Below are 24,858 nucleotides of genomic sequence, written 5' to 3' on the forward strand. Positions count from 1 at the left end.
CCTCTAAAATATTGATGGAAACAAGGTTTAATTGACTCTTTCAGTGTTGTACTTCATTACTACGTGATGCAATCCAGAAAAAGCCCAGGATCTAGCCATGAAGTATGAGAAATATGCGAAAGTAAGAGCCTGATGAGGGTAAATCCTAGACCTATCCCAGACCTAACTTGCGTTATCCTCTAAAATATTGATCGAAATCAGGTTTAATTGACAGTTTCAGCGTGGTACCACATTACTACGTGATACAATCCAGAAACAGCCCAGGATCTAGCCATGAAGTCTGAGCAATATGCGAAAGTATGAGCCTGATGAGGGCAAATCCTAGACCTAACCCAGACCTAACATGCGTTATCCTCTAAAATATTTATCAAGACCAGGTTTAATTGATTGTTTCAGTGTGGTCCCACATTACTACGTGATACAAAACAGAAAAAACCCAGGATCTGTTCTACATGTATGAGAAATATGCGAAAGAATGAGCCCGATGAGAGCAAATCCCAGACCTAACCTAGACCTAACATGAACTATTTTCTAAAATATTGATCGAAACCAGGTTTAATTGACTGTTTCAGTGTGGTCCCACATTGCTACGTGATCCAAACCAGAAAAAACCCAGGATCCGTTCAAAAAGTATGTGAAGAATGCGAAAGTATGTGTCTGATCAGTGAAAATCCCAGGCCTAACCTAGACCTAACATGCGTTATCCTCAAAAATATTGATCGAAACCTGGTTTAATCGACTGTTTCAGTGTGGTACCACATTACTATGTGATCCAAACCAGAAAATAACCCAGGATCTGTTCAACGAGTATGTGAAGGGTGCGAAGGTATGAGTCTGATGAGGTCAAATCCCAGACCTATCCCAGACCTAACTTGCGTTATCCTCCAAAATATTGATCGAAACGAGGTTTAATCGACTGTTTCAGTGTGGTACCACAGTACTACGTAAACCAAACCAGAAAAAATCCAGGATCTGTTCAAAAAGTATGTGAAAAATTCGAAAATGTGAGCCTGATGAGGGCAAATCTTAGACCTAACCTTAACCTAACATGCGTTATCCTCTAAAATATTTATCCAGACCAGGTTTCATTGAATGTTTCAGTGTGGTACCACTTTACTACGTGATCCAATCCAGAAATAGCCCAGGATCTAGCCATGAAGTATGAGAAATATGCGAAAGTAAGAGCCTGATGAGGGCAAATCCTAGACCTATCCCAGACCTAACTTGCGTTATCCTCTAAAATATTGATCGAAATCAGGTTTAATTGACTGTTTCAGCGTGGTGCCACATTACTACGTGATACAATCCAGAAACAGCCCAGGATCTAGCCATGAAGTCTGAGCAATATGCGAAAGTATGAGCCTGATGAGGGCAAATCCTGGACCTAACCCAGACCTAACATGCGTTATCCTCTAAAATATTTATCAAGACCAGGTTTAATTGAATGTTTCAGTGTGGTACCGCATTACTACGTGATTCAAACCAGAAAAAAACCCAGGATCTTGTCAACGAGTATGTGAAGTGTGCGAAAGTATGAGCCTGACGAGGGCAGATCCCAGACCTAACCCAGGCCTAACATGCGTTATCCTCTAAAATATTTATCAAGACCAGGTATAATTGAATGTTTCAGTGTGGTACCACATTACTACGTGAACTAAACCAGAAAAAAACCCAGGATCTGATCAACGAGTATGTGAAGTGTGCGAAAGTATGAGTCTGATGAGGGCAAATCACAGACCTATCCCAGACCTAACTTGCGATATCCTCTAAAATATTGATCGAAACCAGGTTTAATTGACAGTTTTAGTGTGGTACCACTTTACTACGTGATCCAAAGCAGAAAAAACCCTCGATCAGGTCAGCATGCATGTTAAAACTGCGAAAGTATGAGCCTGATGATGGCAAATCCCACACCTATCCCAGACCTAACATGCGTTATCCTCTAAAATATTTATCAAGACCAGGTTTAATTGAATGTTTCAGTGTGGTACCACATTACTACGTGATGCAATCCAGAAAAAGCCTAGGATCTAGGCATCAAGTATAAGAAATATGCGAAAGAATGAGCCTGATGAGGGCAAATCCTAGACCTAACCCAGACCTAACATGCGTTATCCTCTAAAATATTGATCGCAACCAGGTTTAATGGACTGTTTCTGTGTGGTACCACACTACTACGTGATCCAAACCAGAAAAAACCCAGGATCTGTTCAACGAGTATGTGAAGAATGCGAAAGTATGGGTCTGATGAGTGAAAATCCCAGACCTAACCTAGACCTAACATGCGTTATCCTCTAAAATATTGATCCAAACCAGGTTTAATGGACTGTTTCAGTGTGGAACCACACTACTACGTGATCCAAACCAGAAAAAACCCAGGATCTGTTCAACAAGGATGTGAAAAACGCGAAAGTATGAGCCTGATGAGGGCAAATCCCTGACCTATCCCAGACCTAACTTGCGTTGTCCTCTAAGATACTGATGGAAACCAGGTTTAATTGACTGTTTCAGTGTTGTACTTCATTACTACGTGATGCAATCCAGAAAAAGCCCAGGATCTAGCCATCAAGTTTGAGAAATATGCGAAAGAATGAGCCTGATGAGAGCAAATCCCAGATCTAAACTAGACCTAACATGAATTATTCTCTTAAATATTGATCGAAACCAGGTCTAATTGATTGTTTCAGTGTGGTCCCACATTACTACGTGATCCAAACCAGAAAAAACCTAGGATCCGTTCAACAAGTATGTGAAGAATGCGAAAGTATGAGTCTGATGAGTGAAAATACCAGACCTAACCTAGACCTAACATGCGTTATCCTCAAAAATACTGATCGGAACCTGGTTTAATCGACTGTTTCAGTGTGGTACCACATTACTATGTGATCCAAACCAGAAAGTAACCCAGGATCTGTTCAACGAGTATGTGAAGTGTGCGAAAGTATGAGTCTGATGAGGGCAAATCCCAGACCTATCCCAGACCTAACTTGCGTTATCCTCAAAAATATTGATCGAAACCTGGTTTAATCGACTGTTTCACTGTGGTCCCACATTACTACGTGATGCAATCTAGAAAAAGCCCAGGATCTAGCCATCAAGTATGAGAAATATGCGAAAGAATGAGCCTGATGACAGCAAATCCCAGACCTAACCTAGACCTAACATGCGTTATCCTCTAAAATATTGAGCGAAACCAGGTTTAATGGACTGTTTCAGTATGGTACCACATTACTACGTGATCCAAACCAGAAACAACCCAGGATCTGTTCAACAAGTATGTGAAAAACGCGAAAATGTGAGCCTGATGAGGGCAAATCTTAGACCTAACCTTGACCTAACATGCGTTATCCTCTAAACTATTTATCCAGACCAGGTTTCATTTAATGTTTCGGTGTGGTACCACTTTACTACGTGATCCAATCCAGAAATAGCCCAGGATCTAGCCATGAAGTATGAGAAATATGCGAAAGTAAGAGCCTGATGAGGGCAAATCCTAGACCTATCCCAGACCTAACTTGCGTTATCCTCTAAAATATTGATCGAAATCAGGTTTAATTGACTGTTTCAGCGTGGTACCACATTACTACGTGATACAATCCAGAAACAGCCCAGGATCTAGCCATGAAGTATGAGCAATATGCGAAAGTATGAGCCTGATGAGGGCAAATCCTAGACCTAACCCAGACCTAACATGCGTTATCCTCTAAAATATTTATCAAGACCAGGTTTAATTGATTGTTTCAGTGTGGTCCCACATTACTACGTGATCCAAAACAGAAAAAACCCAGGATCTGTTCTACATGTATGAGAAATATGCGAAAGAATGAGCCTGATGAGAGCAAATCCCAGACCTAACCTAGACCTAACATGAATTATTCTCTAAAATATTGATCGAAACCAGGATTAATTGACTGTTTCAGTGTGGTCCCACATTACTACGTGATCCAAACCAGAAAAAACCCAGGATCCGTTCAACAAGTATGTGAAGAATGCGAAAGTATGAGTCTGATGAGTGAAAATCCCAGGCCTAACCTAGACCTAACATGAATTATTCTCTAAAATATTGATCAAAACCAGATTTAATTGACTGTTTCAGTGTGGTCCCACATTACTACGTGATCCAAACCAGAAAAAACCCTCGATCAGGTCAACATGCATCTTAAAACTGCGAAAGTATGAGCCTGACGAGGGCAAATCACAGACCTAACCCAGACCTAACATGCGTTATCCTCTAAAATATTTATCAAGACCAGGTTTAATTTAATGTTTCAGTGTGATACCACATTACTACGTGATCCAAACCAGAAAAAACCCTGGATCTGTTCAACAAGTATGTGAAAAACGCGAAAGTATGAGTCTGATGAGGTCAAATCCCAGACCTATCCCAGACTTAACTTGTGTTATCCTCTAAAATAATGATCGAAACCAGGTTTCATTGAATGTTTCAGTGTGGTACCACTTTACTACGTGATGCAATCCAGAAAAAGCCCAGGATCTAGCCATGAAGTATGTGAAATATGCGAAAGTATGAGCCTGATGAGGGCAAATCCTAGAACTAACCCAAACCTAACATGCGTTATCCTCTAAAATATTTATCAAGACCAGGTTTAATTGAACGTTTCAGTGTGGTACCACATTACTACGAGAACCAAACCAGAAAAAACCCAGGATCCGTTCAACAAGTATGTGAAGACTGCGAAAGTATGAGTCTGATGAGGTCAAATCCCAGACCTATCCCAGACTTAACTTGCGTTATCATCTAAAATATTGATCGAAACCAGGTTTAATCGACTGTTTCAGCGTGGTACCACATTACTACGTGGTACAATCCGGAAACAGCCCAGGATCTAGCCATGAAGTATGAGAAATATGCGAAAGTATGAGCCTGATGAGGGCAAATCCTAGACCTAACCCAAACCTAACATGCGTTATCCTCTAAAATATTTATCAAGACCAGGTGTAATTGAATGATTCAGTGTGGTACCACATTACTACCTGAACCAAACCAGAAAAATCCCAGGATCCGTTCAACAAGTATGTTAAAACTGCGACAGTATGACCCTGATAAGGGCAAATCCCAGGCCTAACCTAGACCTAACATGCGTTGTCCTCTAAAATATTGATGGAAACAAGGTTTAATTGACTCTTTCAGTGTTGTACTTCATTACTACGTGATGCAATCCAGAAAAAGCCCAGGATCTAGCCATGAAGTATGAGAAATATGCGAAAGTAAGAGCCTGATGAGGGTAAATCCTAGACCTATCCCAGACCTAACTTGCGTTATCCTCTAAAATATTGATCGAAATCAGGTTTAATTGACAGTTTCAGCGTGGTACCACATTACTACGTGATACAATCCAGAAACAGCCCAGGATCTAGCCATGAAGTCTGAGCAATATGCGAAAGTATGAGCCTGATGAGGGCAAATCCTAGACCTAACCCAGACCTAACATGCGTTATCCTCTAAAATATTTATCAAGACCAGGTTTAATTGATTGTTTCAGTGTGGTCCCACATTACTACGTGATACAAAACAGAAAAAACCCAGGATCTGTTCTACATGTATGAGAAATATGCGAAAGAATGAGCCCGATGAGAGCAAATCCCAGACCTAACCTAGACCTAACATGAACTATTTTCTAAAATATTGATCGAAACCAGGTTTAATTGACTGTTTCAGTGTGGTCCCACATTGCTACGTGATCCAAACCAGAAAAAACCCAGGATCCGTTCAAAAAGTATGTGAAGAATGCGAAAGTATGTGTCTGATCAGTGAAAATCCCAGGCCTAACCTAGACCTAACATGCGTTATCCTCAAAAATATTGATCGAAACCTGGTTTAATCGACTGTTTCAGTGTGGTACCACATTACTATGTGATCCAAACCAGAAAATAACCCAGGATCTGTTCAACGAGTATGTGAAGGGTGCGAAGGTATGAGTCTGATGAGGTCAAATCCCAGACCTATCCCAGACCTAACTTGCGTTATCCTCCAAAATATTGATCGAAACGAGGTTTAATCGACTGTTTCAGTGTGGTACCACAGTACTACGTAAACCAAACCAGAAAAAATCCAGGATCTGTTCAAAAAGTATGTGAAAAATTCGAAAATGTGAGCCTGATGAGGGCAAATCTTAGACCTAACCTTAACCTAACATGCGTTATCCTCTAAAATATTTATCCAGACCAGGTTTCATTGAATGTTTCAGTGTGGTACCACTTTACTACGTGATCCAATCCAGAAATAGCCCAGGATCTAGCCATGAAGTATGAGAAATATGCGAAAGTAAGAGCCTGATGAGGGCAAATCCTAGACCTATCCCAGACCTAACTTGCGTTATCCTCTAAAATATTGATCGAAATCAGGTTTAATTGACTGTTTCAGCGTGGTGCCACATTACTACGTGATACAATCCAGAAACAGCCCAGGATCTAGCCATGAAGTCTGAGCAATATGCGAAAGTATGAGCCTGATGAGGGCAAATCCTGGACCTAACCCAGACCTAACATGCGTTATCCTCTAAAATATTTATCAAGACCAGGTTTAATTGAATGTTTCAGTGTGGTACCGCATTACTACGTGATTCAAACCAGAAAAAAACCCAGGATCTTGTCAACGAGTATGTGAAGTGTGCGAAAGTATGAGCCTGACGAGGGCAGATCCTAGACCTAACCCAGGCCTAACATGCGTTATCCTCTAAAATATTTATCAAGACCAGGTATAATTGAATGTTTCAGTGTGGTACCACATTACTACGTGAACTAAACCAGAAAAAAACCCAGGATCTGATCAACGAGTATGTGAAGTGTGCGAAAGTATGAGTCTGATGAGGGCAAATCACAGACCTATCCCAGACCTAACTTGCGATATCCTCTAAAATATTGATCGAAACCAGGTTTAATTGACAGTTTTAGTGTGGTACCACTTTACTACGTGATCCAAAGCAGAAAAAACCCTCGATCAGGTCAGCATGCATGTTAAAACTGCGAAAGTATGAGCCTGATGATGGCAAATCCCACACCTATCCCAGACCTAACATGCGTTATCCTCTAAAATATTTATCAAGACCAGGTTTAATTGAATGTTTCAGTGTGGTACCACATTACTACGTGATGCAATCCAGAAAAAGCCTAGGATCTAGGCATCAAGTATAAGAAATATGCGAAAGAATGAGCCTGATGAGGGCAAATCCTAGACCTAACCCAGACCTAACATGCGTTATCCTCTAAAATATTGATCGCAACCAGGTTTAATGGACTGTTTCTGTGTGGTACCACACTACTACGTGATCCAAACCAGAAAAAACCCAGGATCTGTTCAACGAGTATGTGAAGAATGCGAAAGTATGGGTCTGATGAGTGAAAATCCCAGACCTAACCTAGACCTAACATGCGTTATCCTCTAAAATATTGATCCAAACCAGGTTTAATGGACTGTTTCAGTGTGGAACCACACTACTACGTGATCCAAACCAGAAAAAACCCAGGATCTGTTCAACAAGGATGTGAAAAACGCGAAAGTATGAGCCTGATGAGGGCAAATCCCTGACCTATCCCAGACCTAACTTGCGTTGTCCTCTAAGATACTGATGGAAACCAGGTTTAATTGACTGTTTCAGTGTTGTACTTCATTACTACGTGATGCAATCCAGAAAAAGCCCAGGATCTAGCCATCAAGTTTGAGAAATATGCGAAAGAATGAGCCTGATGAGAGCAAATCCCAGATCTAAACTAGACCTAACATGAATTATTCTCTTAAATATTGATCGAAACCAGGTCTAATTGATTGTTTCAGTGTGGTCCCACATTACTACGTGATCCAAACCAGAAAAAACCTAGGATCCGTTCAACAAGTATGTGAAGAATGCGAAAGTATGAGTCTGATGAGTGAAAATACCAGACCTAACCTAGACCTAACATGCGTTATCCTCAAAAATACTGATCGGAACCTGGTTTAATCGACTGTTTCAGTGTGGTACCACATTACTATGTGATCCAAACCAGAAAGTAACCCAGGATCTGTTCAACGAGTATGTGAAGTGTGCGAAAGTATGAGTCTGATGAGGGCAAATCCCAGACCTATCCCAGACCTAACTTGCGTTATCCTCAAAAATATTGATCGAAACCTGGTTTAATCGACTGTTTCACTGTGGTCCCACATTACTACGTGATGCAATCTAGAAAAAGCCCAGGATCTAGCCATCAAGTATGAGAAATATGCGAAAGAATGAGCCTGATGACAGCAAATCCCAGACCTAACCTAGACCTAACATGCGTTATCCTCTAAAATATTGAGCGAAACCAGGTTTAATGGACTGTTTCAGTATGGTACCACATTACTACGTGATCCAAACCAGAAACAACCCAGGATCTGTTCAACAAGTATGTGAAAAACGCGAAAATGTGAGCCTGATGAGGGCAAATCTTAGACCTAACCTTGACCTAACATGCGTTATCCTCTAAACTATTTATCCAGACCAGGTTTCATTTAATGTTTCGGTGTGGTACCACTTTACTACGTGATCCAATCCAGAAATAGCCCAGGATCTAGCCATGAAGTATGAGAAATATGCGAAAGTAAGAGCCTGATGAGGGCAAATCCTAGACCTATCCCAGACCTAACTTGCGTTATCCTCTAAAATATTGATCGAAATCAGGTTTAATTGACTGTTTCAGCGTGGTACCACATTACTACGTGATACAATCCAGAAACAGCCCAGGATCTAGCCATGAAGTATGAGCAATATGCGAAAGTATGAGCCTGATGAGGGCAAATCCTAGACCTAACCCAGACCTAACATGCGTTATCCTCTAAAATATTTATCAAGACCAGGTTTAATTGATTGTTTCAGTGTGGTCCCACATTACTACGTGATCCAAAACAGAAAAAACCCAGGATCTGTTCTACATGTATGAGAAATATGCGAAAGAATGAGCCTGATGAGAGCAAATCCCAGACCTAACCTAGACCTAACATGAATTATTCTCTAAAATATTGATCGAAACCAGGATTAATTGACTGTTTCAGTGTGGTCCCACATTACTACGTGATCCAAACCAGAAAAAACCCAGGATCCGTTCAACAAGTATGTGAAGAATGCGAAAGTATGAGTCTGATGAGTGAAAATCCCAGGCCTAACCTAGACCTAACATGAATTATTCTCTAAAATATTGATCAAAACCAGATTTAATTGACTGTTTCAGTGTGGTCCCACATTACTACGTGATCCAAACCAGAAATAACCCTCGATCAGGTCAACATGCATCTTAAAACTGCGAAAGTATGAGCCTGACGAGGGCAAATCACAGACCTAACCCAGACCTAACATGCGTTATCCTCTAAAATATTTATCAAGACCAGGTTTAATTTAATGTTTCAGTGTGATACCACATTACTACGTGATCCAAACCAGAAAAAACCCTGGATCTGTTCAACGAGTATGTGAAAAACGCGAGACTGTGAGCCTGATGAGGGCAAATCTTAGACCTAACCTTGACCTAACATGCGTTATCCTCTAAAATATTTATCCAGACCAGGTTTCATTAAATGTTTCAGTGTGGTACCACTTTACTACGTGATCCAATCCAGAAATAGCCCAGGATCTAGCCATGAAGTATGAGAAATATGCGAAAGTATGAGCCCGATGAGGGCAAATCCTAGACCTAACCCAGTCGTAACATGCGTTATTCTCTAAAATATTTATCAAGACCAGTTTTAATTGAATGTTTCAGTGTGGTACCACATTACTACGTGATCCAAACCAGGAAAAACCCAGGGTCAGTTCAACAAGTATGTGAAAAACGCGAAAGTATGAGCCTGATTAGGGCGAATCCCAGACCTATCCCAGACCTAACTTGCGTTATCCTCTAAAATATTGATCGAAACCAGGTTTAATTGACTGTTTCAGCGTGGTACCACATTACTACCTGATACAATCCAGAAACAGCCCAGGATCTAGCCATGAAGTATGAGAAATATGCGAAAGTATGAGCCTGATGAGGGCAAATCCTAGACCTAACCCAAACCTAACATGCGTTATCCTCTAAAATATTTATCAAGGCCAGGTTTAATTGAATGTTTCAGTGTGGTACCACATTACTACGTGAAACAAACCAGAAAAAAACAAGGATCAGTTCAACAAGTATGTGAAGAATGCGAAAGTATGAGTCTGATGAGTGAAAACCCCCGGGCTAACCTAGACCTAACATGAATTGTTCTCTAAAATAGTGATCGAAACCAGGTTTAATTGACTGTTTCAGTGTGGTCCCACATTACTACGTGATCCAAACCAGAAAAAACCCAGGATCCGTTCAACAAGTATGTGAAGAATGCGAAAGTATGAGTCTGATGAGGGCAAATTCTAGACATGACCCAGACCTAACATGCGTTATCCTCTAAAATATTTATCAAGACCAGGTTTAATTGAATGTTTCAGTGTGGTACCACATTACTACGTGAACCAAACCAGAAAATAACCCAGGATCTGTTCAACAAGTATGTGAAGACTGCGAAAGTATGAGTCTGATGAGGGCAAATCCCAGACATAACCCAGACCTAACATGCGTTATCCTCTAAAATATTTATCAAGACCAGGTTTAATTGAATGTTTCAGTGTGGTACCACATTACTACGTGATCCAATCCAGAAAAAGCCCAGGATCAGTTCAACAAGTACGTGAAAAACGCGAATGTATGAGCCTGATTAGGGCGAATCCCAGACCTATCCCAGACCTAACTTGCGTTATCCTCTAAAATATTGAGCGAAACCAGGTTTAATGGACTGTTTCAGTGTGGTACCACTTTACTACGTGATCCAATCCAGAAATAGCCCAGGATCTAGCCATGAAGTATGAGAAATATGCGAAAGTAAGAGCCTGATGAGGGCAAATCCTAGACCTATCCCAGACCTAACATGCGTTATCCTCTAAAATATTTATCAAGACCAGGTTTAATTGAATGTTTCAGTGTGGTACCACATTACTACGTGATGCAATCCAGAAAAAGCCTAGGATCTAGGCATCAAGTATAAGAAATATGCGAAAGAATGAGCCTGATGAGGGCAAATCCTAGACCTAACCCAGACCTAACATGCGTTATCCTCTAAAATATTGATCGCAACCAGGTTTAATGGACTGTTTCTGTGTGGTACCACACTACTACGTGATCCAAACCAGAAAAAACCCAGGATCTGTTCAACGAGTATGTGAAGAATGCGAAAGTATGGGTCTGATGAGTGAAAATCCCAGGCCTAACCTAGACCTAACATGAATTATTCTCTAAAATATTGATCAAAACCAGATTTAATTGACTGTTTCAGTGTGGTCCCACATTACTACGTGATCCAAACCAGAAAAAACCCTCGATCAGGTCAACATGCATCTTAAAACTGCGAAAGTATGAGCCTGACGAGGGCAAATCACAGACCTAACCCAGACCTAACATGCGTTATCCTCTAAAATATTTATCAAGACCAGGTTTAATTTAATGTTTCAGTGTGATACCACATTACTACGTGATCCAAACCAGAAAAAACCCTGGATCTGTTCAACAAGTATGTGAAAAACGCGAAAGTATGAGTCTGATGAGGTCAAATCCCAGACCTATCCCAGACTTAACTTGTGTTATCCTCTAAAATAATGATCGAAACCAGGTTTCATTGAATGTTTCAGTGTGGTACCACTTTACTACGTGATGCAATCCAGAAAAAGCCCAGGATCTAGCCATGAAGTATGTGAAATATGCGAAAGTATGAGCCTGATGAGGGCAAATCCTAGAACTAACCCAAACCTAACATGCGTTATCCTCTAAAATATTTATCAAGACCAGGTTTAATTGAACGTTTCAGTGTGGTACCACATTACTACGAGAACCAAACCAGAAAAAACCCAGGATCCGTTCAACAAGTATGTGAAGACTGCGAAAGTATGAGTCTGATGAGGTCAAATCCCAGACCTATCCCAGACTTAACTTGCGTTATCATCTAAAATATTGATCGAAACCAGGTTTAATCGACTGTTTCAGCGTGGTACCACATTACTACGTGGTACAATCCGGAAACAGCCCAGGATCTAGCCATGAAGTATGAGAAATATGCGAAAGTATGAGCCTGATGAGGGCAAATCCTAGACCTAACCCAAACCTAACATGCGTTATCCTCTAAAATATTTATCAAGACCAGGTGTAATTGAATGATTCAGTGTGGTACCACATTACTACCTGAACCAAACCAGAAAAATCCCAGGATCCGTTCAACAAGTATGTTAAAACTGCGACAGTATGACCCTGATAAGGGCAAATCCCAGGCCTAACCTAGACCTAACATGCGTTGTCCTCTAAAATATTGATGGAAACAAGGTTTAATTGACTCTTTCAGTGTTGTACTTCATTACTACGTGATGCAATCCAGAAAAAGCCCAGGATCTAGCCATGAAGTATGAGAAATATGCGAAAGTAAGAGCCTGATGAGGGTAAATCCTAGACCTATCCCAGACCTAACTTGCGTTATCCTCTAAAATATTGATCGAAATCAGGTTTAATTGACAGTTTCAGCGTGGTACCACATTACTACGTGATACAATCCAGAAACAGCCCAGGATCTAGCCATGAAGTCTGAGCAATATGCGAAAGTATGAGCCTGATGAGGGCAAATCCTAGACCTAACCCAGACCTAACATGCGTTATCCTCTAAAATATTTATCAAGACCAGGTTTAATTGATTGTTTCAGTGTGGTCCCACATTACTACGTGATACAAAACAGAAAAAACCCAGGATCTGTTCTACATGTATGAGAAATATGCGAAAGAATGAGCCCGATGAGAGCAAATCCCAGACCTAACCTAGACCTAACATGAACTATTTTCTAAAATATTGATCGAAACCAGGTTTAATTGACTGTTTCAGTGTGGTCCCACATTGCTACGTGATCCAAACCAGAAAAAACCCAGGATCCGTTCAAAAAGTATGTGAAGAATGCGAAAGTATGTGTCTGATCAGTGAAAATCCCAGGCCTAACCTAGACCTAACATGCGTTATCCTCAAAAATATTGATCGAAACCTGGTTTAATCGACTGTTTCAGTGTGGTACCACATTACTATGTGATCCAAACCAGAAAATAACCCAGGATCTGTTCAACGAGTATGTGAAGGGTGCGAAGGTATGAGTCTGATGAGGTCAAATCCCAGACCTATCCCAGACCTAACTTGCGTTATCCTCCAAAATATTGATCGAAACGAGGTTTAATCGACTGTTTCAGTGTGGTACCACAGTACTACGTAAACCAAACCAGAAAAAATCCAGGATCTGTTCAAAAAGTATGTGAAAAATTCGAAAATGTGAGCCTGATGAGGGCAAATCTTAGACCTAACCTTAACCTAACATGCGTTATCCTCTAAAATATTTATCCAGACCAGGTTTCATTGAATGTTTCAGTGTGGTACCACTTTACTACGTGATCCAATCCAGAAATAGCCCAGGATCTAGCCATGAAGTATGAGAAATATGCGAAAGTAAGAGCCTGATGAGGGCAAATCCTAGACCTATCCCAGACCTAACTTGCGTTATCCTCTAAAATATTGATCGAAATCAGGTTTAATTGACTGTTTCAGCGTGGTGCCACATTACTACGTGATACAATCCAGAAACAGCCCAGGATCTAGCCATGAAGTCTGAGCAATATGCGAAAGTATGAGCCTGATGAGGGCAAATCCTGGACCTAACCCAGACCTAACATGCGTTATCCTCTAAAATATTTATCAAGACCAGGTTTAATTGAATGTTTCAGTGTGGTACCGCATTACTACGTGATTCAAACCAGAAAAAAACCCAGGATCTTGTCAACGAGTATGTGAAGTGTGCGAAAGTATGAGCCTGACGAGGGCAGATCCTAGACCTAACCCAGGCCTAACATGCGTTATCCTCTAAAATATTTATCAAGACCAGGTATAATTGAATGTTTCAGTGTGGTACCACATTACTACGTGAACTAAACCAGAAAAAAACCCAGGATCTGATCAACGAGTATGTGAAGTGTGCGAAAGTATGAGTCTGATGAGGGCAAATCACAGACCTATCCCAGACCTAACTTGCGATATCCTCTAAAATATTGATCGAAACCAGGTTTAATTGACAGTTTTAGTGTGGTACCACTTTACTACGTGATCCAAAGCAGAAAAAACCCTCGATCAGGTCAGCATGCATGTTAAAACTGCGAAAGTATGAGCCTGATGATGGCAAATCCCACACCTATCCCAGACCTAACATGCGTTATCCTCTAAAATATTTATCAAGACCAGGTTTAATTGAATGTTTCAGTGTGGTACCACATTACTACGTGATGCAATCCAGAAAAAGCCTAGGATCTAGGCATCAAGTATAAGAAATATGCGAAAGAATGAGCCTGATGAGGGCAAATCCTAGACCTAACCCAGACCTAACATGCGTTATCCTCTAAAATATTGATCGCAACCAGGTTTAATGGACTGTTTCTGTGTGGTACCACACTACTACGTGATCCAAACCAGAAAAAACCCAGGATCTGTTCAACGAGTATGTGAAGAATGCGAAAGTATGGGTCTGATGAGTGAAAATCCCAGACCTAACCTAGACCTAACATGCGTTATCCTCTAAAATATTGATCCAAACCAGGTTTAATGGACTGTTTCAGTGTGGAACCACACTACTACGTGATCCAAACCAGAAAAAACCCAGGATCTGTTCAACAAGGATGTGAAAAACGCGAAAGTATGAGCCTGATGAGGGCAAATCCCTGACCTATCCCAGACCTAACTTGCGTTGTCCTCTAAGATACTGATGGAAACCAGGTTTAATTGACTGTTTCAGTGTTGTACTTCATTACTACGTGATGCAATCCAGAAAAAGCCCAGGATCTAGCCATCAAGTTTGAGAAATATGCGAAAGAATGAGCCTGATGAGAGCAAATCCCAGATCTAAACTAGACCTAACATGAATTATTCTCTTAAATATTGATCGAAACCAGGTCTAATTGATTGTTTCAGTGTGGTCCCACATTACTACGTGATCCAAACCAGAAAAAACCTAGGATCCGTTCAACAAGTATGTGAAGAATGCGAAAGTATGAGTCTGATGAGTGAAAATACCAGACCTAACCTAGACCTAACATGCGTTATCCTCAAAAATACTGATCGGAACCTGGTTTAATCGACTGTTTCAGTGTGGTACCACATTACTATGTGATCCAAACCAGAAAGTAACCCAGGATCTGTTCAACGAGTATGTGAAGTGTGCGAAAGTATGAGTCTGATGAGGGCAAATCCCAGACCTATCCCAGACCTAACTTGCGTTATCCTCAAAAATATTGATCGAAACCTGGTTTAATCGACTGTTTCACTGTGGTCCCACATTACTACGTGATGCAATCTAGAAAAAGCCCAGGATCTAGCCATCAAGTATGAGAAATATGCGAAAGAATGAGCCTGATGACAGCAAATCCCAGACCTAACCTAGACCTAACATGCGTTATCCTCTAAAATATTGAGCGAAACCAGGTTTAATGGACTGTTTCAGTATGGTACCACATTACTACGTGATCCAAACCAGAAACAACCCAGGATCTGTTCAACAAGTATGTGAAAAACGCGAAAATGTGAGCCTGATGAGGGCAAATCTTAGACCTAACCTTGACCTAACATGCGTTATCCTCTAAACTATTTATCCAGACCAGGTTTCATTTAATGTTTCGGTGTGGTACCACTTTACTACGTGATCCAATCCAGAAATAGCCCAGGATCTAGCCATGAAGTATGAGAAATATGCGAAAGTAAGAGCCTGATGAGGGCAAATCCTAGACCTATCCCAGACCTAACTTGCGTTATCCTCTAAAATATTGATCGAAATCAGGTTTAATTGACTGTTTCAGCGTGGTACCACATTACTACGTGATACAATCCAGAAACAGCCCAGGATCTAGCCATGAAGTATGAGCAATATGCGAAAGTATGAGCCTGATGAGGGCAAATCCTAGACCTAACCCAGACCTAACATGCGTTATCCTCTAAAATATTTATCAAGACCAGGTTTAATTGATTGTTTCAGTGTGGTCCCACATTACTACGTGATCCAAAACAGAAAAAACCCAGGATCTGTTCTACATGTATGAGAAATATGCGAAAGAATGAGCCTGATGAGAGCAAATCCCAGACCTAACCTAGACCTAACATGAATTATTCTCTAAAATATTGATCGAAACCAGGATTAATTGACTGTTTCAGTGTGGTCCCACATTACTACGTGATCCAAACCAGAAAAAACCCAGGATCCGTTCAACAAGTATGTGAAGAATGCGAAAGTATGAGTCTGATGAGTGAAAATCCCAGGCCTAACCTAGACCTAACATGAATTATTCTCTAAAATATTGATCAAAACCAGATTTAATTGACTGTTTCAGTGTGGTCCCACATTACTACGTGATCCAAACCAGAAAAAACCCTCGATCAGGTCAACATGCATCTTAAAACTGCGAAAGTATGAGCCTGACGAGGGCAAATCACAGACCTAACCCAGACCTAACATGCGTTATCCTCTAAAATATTTATCAAGACCAGGTTTAATTTAATGTTTCAGTGTGATACCACATTACTACGTGATCCAAACCAGAAAAAACCCTGGATCTGTTCAACGAGTATGTGAAAAACGCGAGACTGTGAGCCTGATGAGGGCAAATCTTAGACCTAACCTTGACCTAACATGCGTTATCCTCTAAAATATTTATCCAGACCAGGTTTCATTAAATGTTTCAGTGTGGTACCACTTTACTACGTGATCCAATCCAGAAATAGCCCAGGATCTAGCCATGAAGTATGAGAAATATGCGAAAGTATGAGCCCGATGAGGGCAAATCCTAGACCTAACCCAGTCGTAACATGCGTTATTCTCTAAAATATTTATCAAGACCAGTTTTAATTGAATGTTTCAGTGTGGTACCACATTACTACGTGATCCAAACCAGGAAAAACCCAGGGTCAGTTCAACAAGTATGTGAAAAACGCGAAAGTATGAGCCTGATTAGGGCGAATCCCAGACCTATCCCAGACCTAACTTGCGTTATCCTCTAAAATATTGATCGAAACCAGGTTTAATTGACTGTTTCAGCGTGGTACCACATTACTACCTGATACAATCCAGAAACAGCCCAGGATCTAGCCATGAAGTATGAGAAATATGCGAAAGTATGAGCCTGATGAGGGCAAATCCTAGACCTAACCCAAACCTAACATGCGTTATCCTCTAAAATATTTATCAAGGCCAGGTTTAATTGAATGTTTCAGTGTGGTACCACATTACTACGTGAAACAAACCAGAAAAAAACAAGGATCAGTTCAACAAGTATGTGAAGAATGCGAAAGTATGAGTCTGATGAGTGAAAACCCCCGGGCTAACCTAGACCTAACATGAATTGTTCTCTAAAATAGTGATCGAAACCAGGTTTAATTGACTGTTTCAGTGTGGTCCCACATTACTACGTGATCCAAACCAGAAAAAACCCAGGATCCGTTCAACAAGTATGTGAAGAATGCGAAAGTATGAGTCTGATGAGGGCAAATTCTAGACATGACCCAGACCTAACATGCGTTATCCTCTAAAATATTTATCAAGACCAGGTTTAATTGAATGTTTCAGTGTGGTACCACATTACTACGTGAACCAAACCAGAAAATAACCCAGGATCTGTTCAACAAGTATGTGAAGACTGCGAAAGTATGAGTCTGATGAGGGCAAATCCCAGACATAACCCAGACCTAACATGCGTTATCCTCTAAAATATTTATCAAGACCAGGTTTAATTGAATGTTTCAGTGTGGTACCACATTACTACGTGATCCAATCCAGAAAAAGCCCAGGATCAGTTCAACAAGTACGTGAAAAACGCGAATGTATGAGCCTGATTAGGGCGAATCCCAGACCTATCCCAGACCTAACTTGCGTTATCCTCTAAAATATTGAGCGAAACCAGGTTTAATGGACTGTTTCAGTGTGGTACCACTTTACTACGTGATCCAATCCAGAAATAGCCCAGGATCTAGCCATGAAGTATGAGAAATATGCGAAAGTAAGAGCCTGATGAGGGCAAATCCTAGACCTATCCCAGACCTAACATGCGTTATCCTCTAAAATATTTATCAAGACCAGGTTTAATTGAATGTTTCAGTGTGGTACCACATTACTACGTGATGCAATCCAGAAAAAGCCTAGGATCTAGGCATCAAGTATAAGAAATATGCGAAAGAATGAGCCTGATGAGGGCAAATCCTAGACCTAACCCAGACCTAACATGCGTTATCCTCTAAAATATTGATCGCAACCAGGTTTAATGGACTGTTTCTGTGTGGTACCACACTACTACGTGATCCAAACCAGAAAAAACCCAGGATCTGTTCAACGAGTATGTGAAGAATGCGAAAGTATGGGTCTGATGAGTGAAAATCCCAGACCTAACCTAGACCTAACATGCGTTATCCTCTAAAATATTGATCCAAACCAGGTTTAATGGACTGTTTCAGTGTGGAACCACACTACTACGTGATCCAAACCAGAAAAAACCCAGGATCTGTTCAACAAGGATGTGAAAAACGCGAAAGTATGAGCCTGATGAGGGCAAATCCCTGACCTATCCCAGACCTAACTTGCGTTGTCCTCTAAGATACTGATGGAAACCAGGTTTAATTGACTGTTTCAGTGTTGTACTTCATTACTACGTGATGCAATCCAGAAAAAGCCCAGAATCTAGCCATCAAGTTTGAGAAATATGCGAAAGAATGAGCCTGATGAGAGCAAATCCCAGATCTAAACTAGACCTAACATGAATTATTCTCTTAAATATTGATCGAAACCAGGTCTAATTGATTGTTTCAGTGTGGTCCCACATTACTACGTGATCCAAACCAGAAAAAACCTAGGATCCGTTCAACAAGTATGTGAAGAATGCGAAAGTATGAGTCTGATGAGTGAAAATACCAGACCTAACCTAGACCTAACATGCGTTATCCTCAAAAATACTGATCGGAACCTGGTTTAATCGACTGTTTCAGTGTGGTACCACATTACTATGTGATCCAAACCAGAAAGTAACCCAGGATCTGTTCAACGAGTATGTGAAGTGTGCGAAAGTATGAGTCTGATGAGGGCAAATCCCAGACCTATCCCAGACCTAACTTGCGTTATCCTCAAAAATATTGATCGAAACCTGGTTTAATCGACTGTTTCACTGTGGTCCCACATTACTACGTGATGCAATCTAGAAAAAGCCCAGGATCTAGCCATCAAGTATGAGAAATATGCGAAAGAATGAGCCTGATGACAGCAAATCCCAGACCTAACCTAGACCTAACATGCGTTATCCTCTAAAATATTGAGCGAAACCAGGTTTAATGGACTGTTTCAGTATGGTACCACATTACTACGTGATCCAAACCAGAAACAACCCAGGATCTGTTCAACAAGTATGTGAAAAACGCGAAAATGTGAGCCTGATGAGGGCAAATCTTAGACCTAACCTTGACCTAACATGCGTTATCCTCTAAACCATTTATCCAGACCAGGTTTCATTTAATGTTTCGGTGTGGTACCACTTTACTACGTGATCCAATCCAGAAATAGCCCAGGATCTAGCCATGAAGTATGAGAAATATGCGAAAGTAAGAGCCTGATGAGGGCAAATCCTAGACCTATCCCAGACCTAACTTGCGTTATCCTCTAAAATATTGATCGAAATCAGGTTTAATTGACTGTTTCAGCGTGGTACCACATTACTACGTGATACAATCCAGAAACAGCCCAGGATCTAGCCATGAAGTATGAGCAATATGCGAAAGTATGAGCCTGATGAGGGCAAATCCTAGACCTAACCCAGACCTAACATGCGTTATCCTCTAAAATATTTATCAAGACCAGGTTTAATTGATTGTTTCAGTGTGGTCCCACATTACTACGTGATCCAAAACAGAAAAAACCCAGGATCTGTTCTACATGTATGAGAAATATGCGAAAGAATGAGCCTGATGAGAGCAAATCCCAGACCTAACCTAGACCTAACATGAATTATTCTCTAAAATATTGATCGAAACCAGGATTAATTGACTGTTTCAGTGTGGTCCCACATTACTACGTGATCCAAACCAGAAAAAACCCAGGATCCGTTCAACAAGTATGTGAAGAATGCGAAAGTATGAGTCTGATGAGTGAAAATCCCAGGCCTAACCTAGACCTAACATGAATTATTCTCTAAAATATTGATCAAAACCAGATTTAATTGACTGTTTCAGTGTGGTCCCACATTACTACGTGATCCAAACCAGAAAAAACCCTCGATCAGGTCAACATGCATCTTAAAACTGCGAAAGTATGAGCCTGACGAGGGCAAATCACAGACCTAACCCAGACCTAACATGCGTTATCCTCTAAAATATTTATCAAGACCAGGTTTAATTTAATGTTTCAGTGTGATACCACATTACTACGTGATCCAAACCAGAAAAAACCCTGGATCTGTTCAACAAGTATGTGAAAAACGCGAGACTGTGAGCCTGATGAGGGCAAATCTTAGACCTAACCTTGACCTAACATGCGTTATCCTCTAAAATATTTATCCAGACCAGGTTTCATTAAATGTTTCAGTGTGGTACCACTTTACTACGTGATCCAATCCAGAAATAGCCCAGGATCTAGCCATGAAGTATGAGAAATATGCGAAAGTATGAGCCCGATGAGGGCAAATCCTAGACCTAACCCAGTCGTAACATGCGTTATTCTCTAAAATATTTATCAAGACCAGTTTTAATTGAATGTTTCAGTGTGGTACCACATTACTACGTGATCCAAACCAGGAAAAACCCAGGGTCAGTTCAACAAGTATGTGAAAAACGCGAAAGTATGAGCCTGATTAGGGCGAATCCCAGACCTATCCCAGACCTAACTTGCGTTATCCTCTAAAATATTGATCGAAACCAGGTTTAATTGACTGTTTCAGCGTGGTACCACATTACTACCTGATACAATCCAGAAACAGCCCAGGATCTAGCCATGAAGTATGAGAAATATGCGAAAGTATGAGCCTGATGAGGGCAAATCCTAGACCTAACCCAAACCTAACATGCGTTATCCTCTAAAATATTTATCAAGGCCAGGTTTAATTGAATGTTTCAGTGTGGTACCACATTACTACGTGAAACAAACCAGAAAAAAACAAGGATCAGTTCAACAAGTATGTGAAGAATGCGAAAGTATGAGTCTGATGAGTGAAAACCCCCGGGCTAACCTAGACCTAACATGAATTGTTCTCTAAAATAGTGATCGAAACCAGGTTTAATTGACTGTTTCAGTGTGGTCCCACATTACTACGTGATCCAAACCAGAAAAAACCCAGGATCCGTTCAACAAGTATGTGAAGAATGCGAAAGTATGAGTCTGATGAGGGCAAATTCTAGACATGACCCAGACCTAACATGCGTTATCCTCTAAAATATTTATCAAGACCAGGTTTAATTGAATGTTTCAGTGTGGTACCACATTACTACGTGAACCAAACCAGAAAATAACCCAGGATCTGTTCAACAAGTATGTGAAGACTGCGAAAGTATGAGTCTGATGAGGGCAAATCCCAGACATAACCCAGACCTAACATGCGTTATCCTCTAAAATATTTATCAAGACCAGGTTTAATTGAATGTTTCAGTGTGGTACCACATTACTACGTGATCCAATCCAGAAAAAGCCCAGGATCAGTTCAACAAGTACGTGAAAAACGCGAATGTATGAGCCTGATTAGGGCGAATCCCAGACCTATCCCAGACCTAACTTGCGTTATCCTCTAAAATATTGAGCGAAACCAGGTTTAATGGACTGTTTCAGTGTGGTACCACATTACTACGTGATACAATCCAGAAACAGCCCAGGATCTAGCCATGAAGTATGAGAAATATGCGAAAGGATGAGCCTGATGAGTGCAAATCCTAGACCTAACCCAAACCTAACATACGTTATCCTCTAAAATATTTATCAAGACCAGGTTTAATTGAATGTTTCAGTGTGGTACCACATTACTACGTGATCCAAACCAGAAAAAACCGAGGATCCGTACAACAGGTATGTGAAGAATGCGAAAGTATGAGTCTGATCAGTGAAAATCTCAGGCCTTACCTAGACCTAACTTGCGTTGTCTTCTAAAATATTGATGGAAACCTGGTTTCATTGACTGTTTCAGTGTGGTACCACATTACTACGTGAAACAAACCAGAAAATAACCCAGGATCTGTTCAACAAGTATGTGAAGACTGCGAAAGTATGAGTCTGATGAGGGCAAATCCCAGACATAACCCAGACCTAACATGCGTTATCCTCTAAAATATTTATCAAGACCAGGTTTAATTGAATGTTTCAGTGTGGTACCACATTACTACGTGATCCAATCCAGAAAAAGCCCAGGATCAGTTCAACAAGTACGTGAAAAACGCGAATGTATGAGCCTGATTAGGGCGAATCCCAGACCTATCCCAGACCTAACTTGCGTTATCCTCTAAAATATTGAGCGAAACCATGTTTAATGGACTGTTTCAGTGTGGTACCACATTACTACGTGATACAATCCTGAAACAGCCCAGGATCTAGCCATGAAGTATGAGAAATATGCGAAAGGATGAGCCTGATGAGTGCAAATCCTAGACCTAACCCAAACCTAACATGCGTTATCCTCTAAAATATTGATCGAAATCAGGTTTAATTGACTGTTTCAGCGTGGCGCCACATTACTACGTGATACAATCCAGAAACAGCCCAGGATCTAGCCATGAAGTCTGAGCAATATGCGAAAGTATGAGCCTGATGAGGGCAAATCCTGGACCTAACCCAGACCTAACATGCGTTATCCTCTAAAATATTTATCAAGACCAGGTTTAATTGAATGTTTCAGTGTGGTACCGCATTACTACGTGATGCAATCCAGAAAAAGCCCAGTACCAAGCCATCAAGTTTGAGAAATATGCGAAAGAATGAGCCTGATGAGGGCAAATACTAGACCTAACCCAGACCTAACATGCGTTATCCTCTAAAATATTGATCGCAACCAGGTTTAATGGACTCTCTCAGTGTGGTACCACACTACTACGTGATCCAAACCAGAAAAAACCCAGGATCTGTTCAACAAGTATGTGAAAAACGCGAAAGTATGAGTCTGATGAGGTCAAATCCCAGACCTATCCCAGACTTAACTTGTGTTATCCTCTAAAATAATGATCGAAACCAGGTTTCATTGAATGTTTCAGTGTGGTACCACTTTACTACGTGATGCAATCCAGAAAAAGCCCAGGATCTAGCCATGAAGTATGTGAAATATGCGAAAGTATGAGCCTGATGAGGGCAAATCCTAGAACTAACCCAAACCTAACATGCGTTATCCTCTAAAATATTTATCAAGACCAGGTTTAATTGAACGTTTCAGTGTGGTACCACATTACTACGAGAACCAAACCAGAAAAAACCCAGGATCCGTTCAACAAGTATGTGAAGACTGCGAAAGTATGAGTCTGATGAGGTCAAATCCCAGACCTATCCCAGACTTAACTTGCGTTATCATCTAAAATATTGATCGAAACCAGGTTTAATCGACTGTTTCAGCGTGGTACCACATTACTACGTGGTACAATCCAGAAACAGCCCAGGATCTAGCCATGAAGTATGAGAAATATGCGAAAGTATGAGCCTGATGAGGGCAAATCCTAGACCTATCCCAGACCTAACTTGCGTTATCCTCCAAAATATTTATCAAGGCCAGGTTTAATTGAATGTTTCAGTGTGGTACCACATTACTATGTGATCCAAACCAGAAAATAATGCAGGATCCGTTCAACAAGTATGTGAAAAACGCGAAAGTATGAGCCTGATGAGGGCAAATCCCAGACCTGTCCCAGGCCTAACTTGCGTTATCCTCTAAAATATTGATCGAAACCAAGTTTAATCGACTGTATCAGTGTGGAACCACATTACTACGTCATCCAACCCAGAAAAAAACCCAGGATCATGTCAACGAGTATGTGAAGTGTGCGAAAGTATGAGTCTGATGAGGGCTAATCCCAGACCTATCCCAGACCTAGCTTGCGTGATCCTGTAAAATATTGATCGAAACCAGGTTTAATTGACTGTTTTAGTGTGGTACCACATTACTACGAGATACAATCCAGAAACAGCCCAGGATCTAGCCATGAAGTCTGAGCAATATGCGAAAGTATGAGCCTGATGAGGGCAAATCCTAGACCTAACCCAGACCTAACATGCGTTATCCTCTAAAATATTTATCAAGACCAGGTTTAATTGATTGTTTCAGTGTGGTCCCACATTACTACGTGATACAAAACAGAAAAAACCCAGGATCTGTTCTACATGTATGAGAAATATGCGAAAGAATGAGCCCGATGAGAGCAAATCCCAGACCTAACCTAGACCTAACATGAACTATTTTCTAAAATATTGATCGAAACCAGGTTTAATTGACTGTTTCAGTGTGGTCCCACATTGCTACGTGATCCAAACCAGAAAAAACCCAGGATCCGTTCAAAAAGTATGTGAAGAATGCGAAAGTATGTGTCTGATCAGTGAAAATCCCAGGCCTAACCTAGACCTAACATGCGTTATCCTCAAAAATATTGATCGAAACCTGGTTTAATCGACTGTTTCAGTGTGGTACCACATTACTATGTGATCCAAACCAGAAAATAACCCAGGATCTGTTCAACGAGTATGTGAAGGGTGCGAAGGTATGAGTCTGATGAGGTCAAATCCCAGACCTATCCCAGACCTAACTTGCGTTATCCTCCAAAATATTGATCGAAAC

Source organism: Colletes latitarsis, unplaced genomic scaffold (assembly GCF_051014445.1).
Source record: "Colletes latitarsis isolate SP2378_abdomen unplaced genomic scaffold, iyColLati1 scaffold0007, whole genome shotgun sequence".
NCBI classification, from domain to species: Eukaryota; Metazoa; Arthropoda; class Insecta; order Hymenoptera; family Colletidae; genus Colletes; species Colletes latitarsis.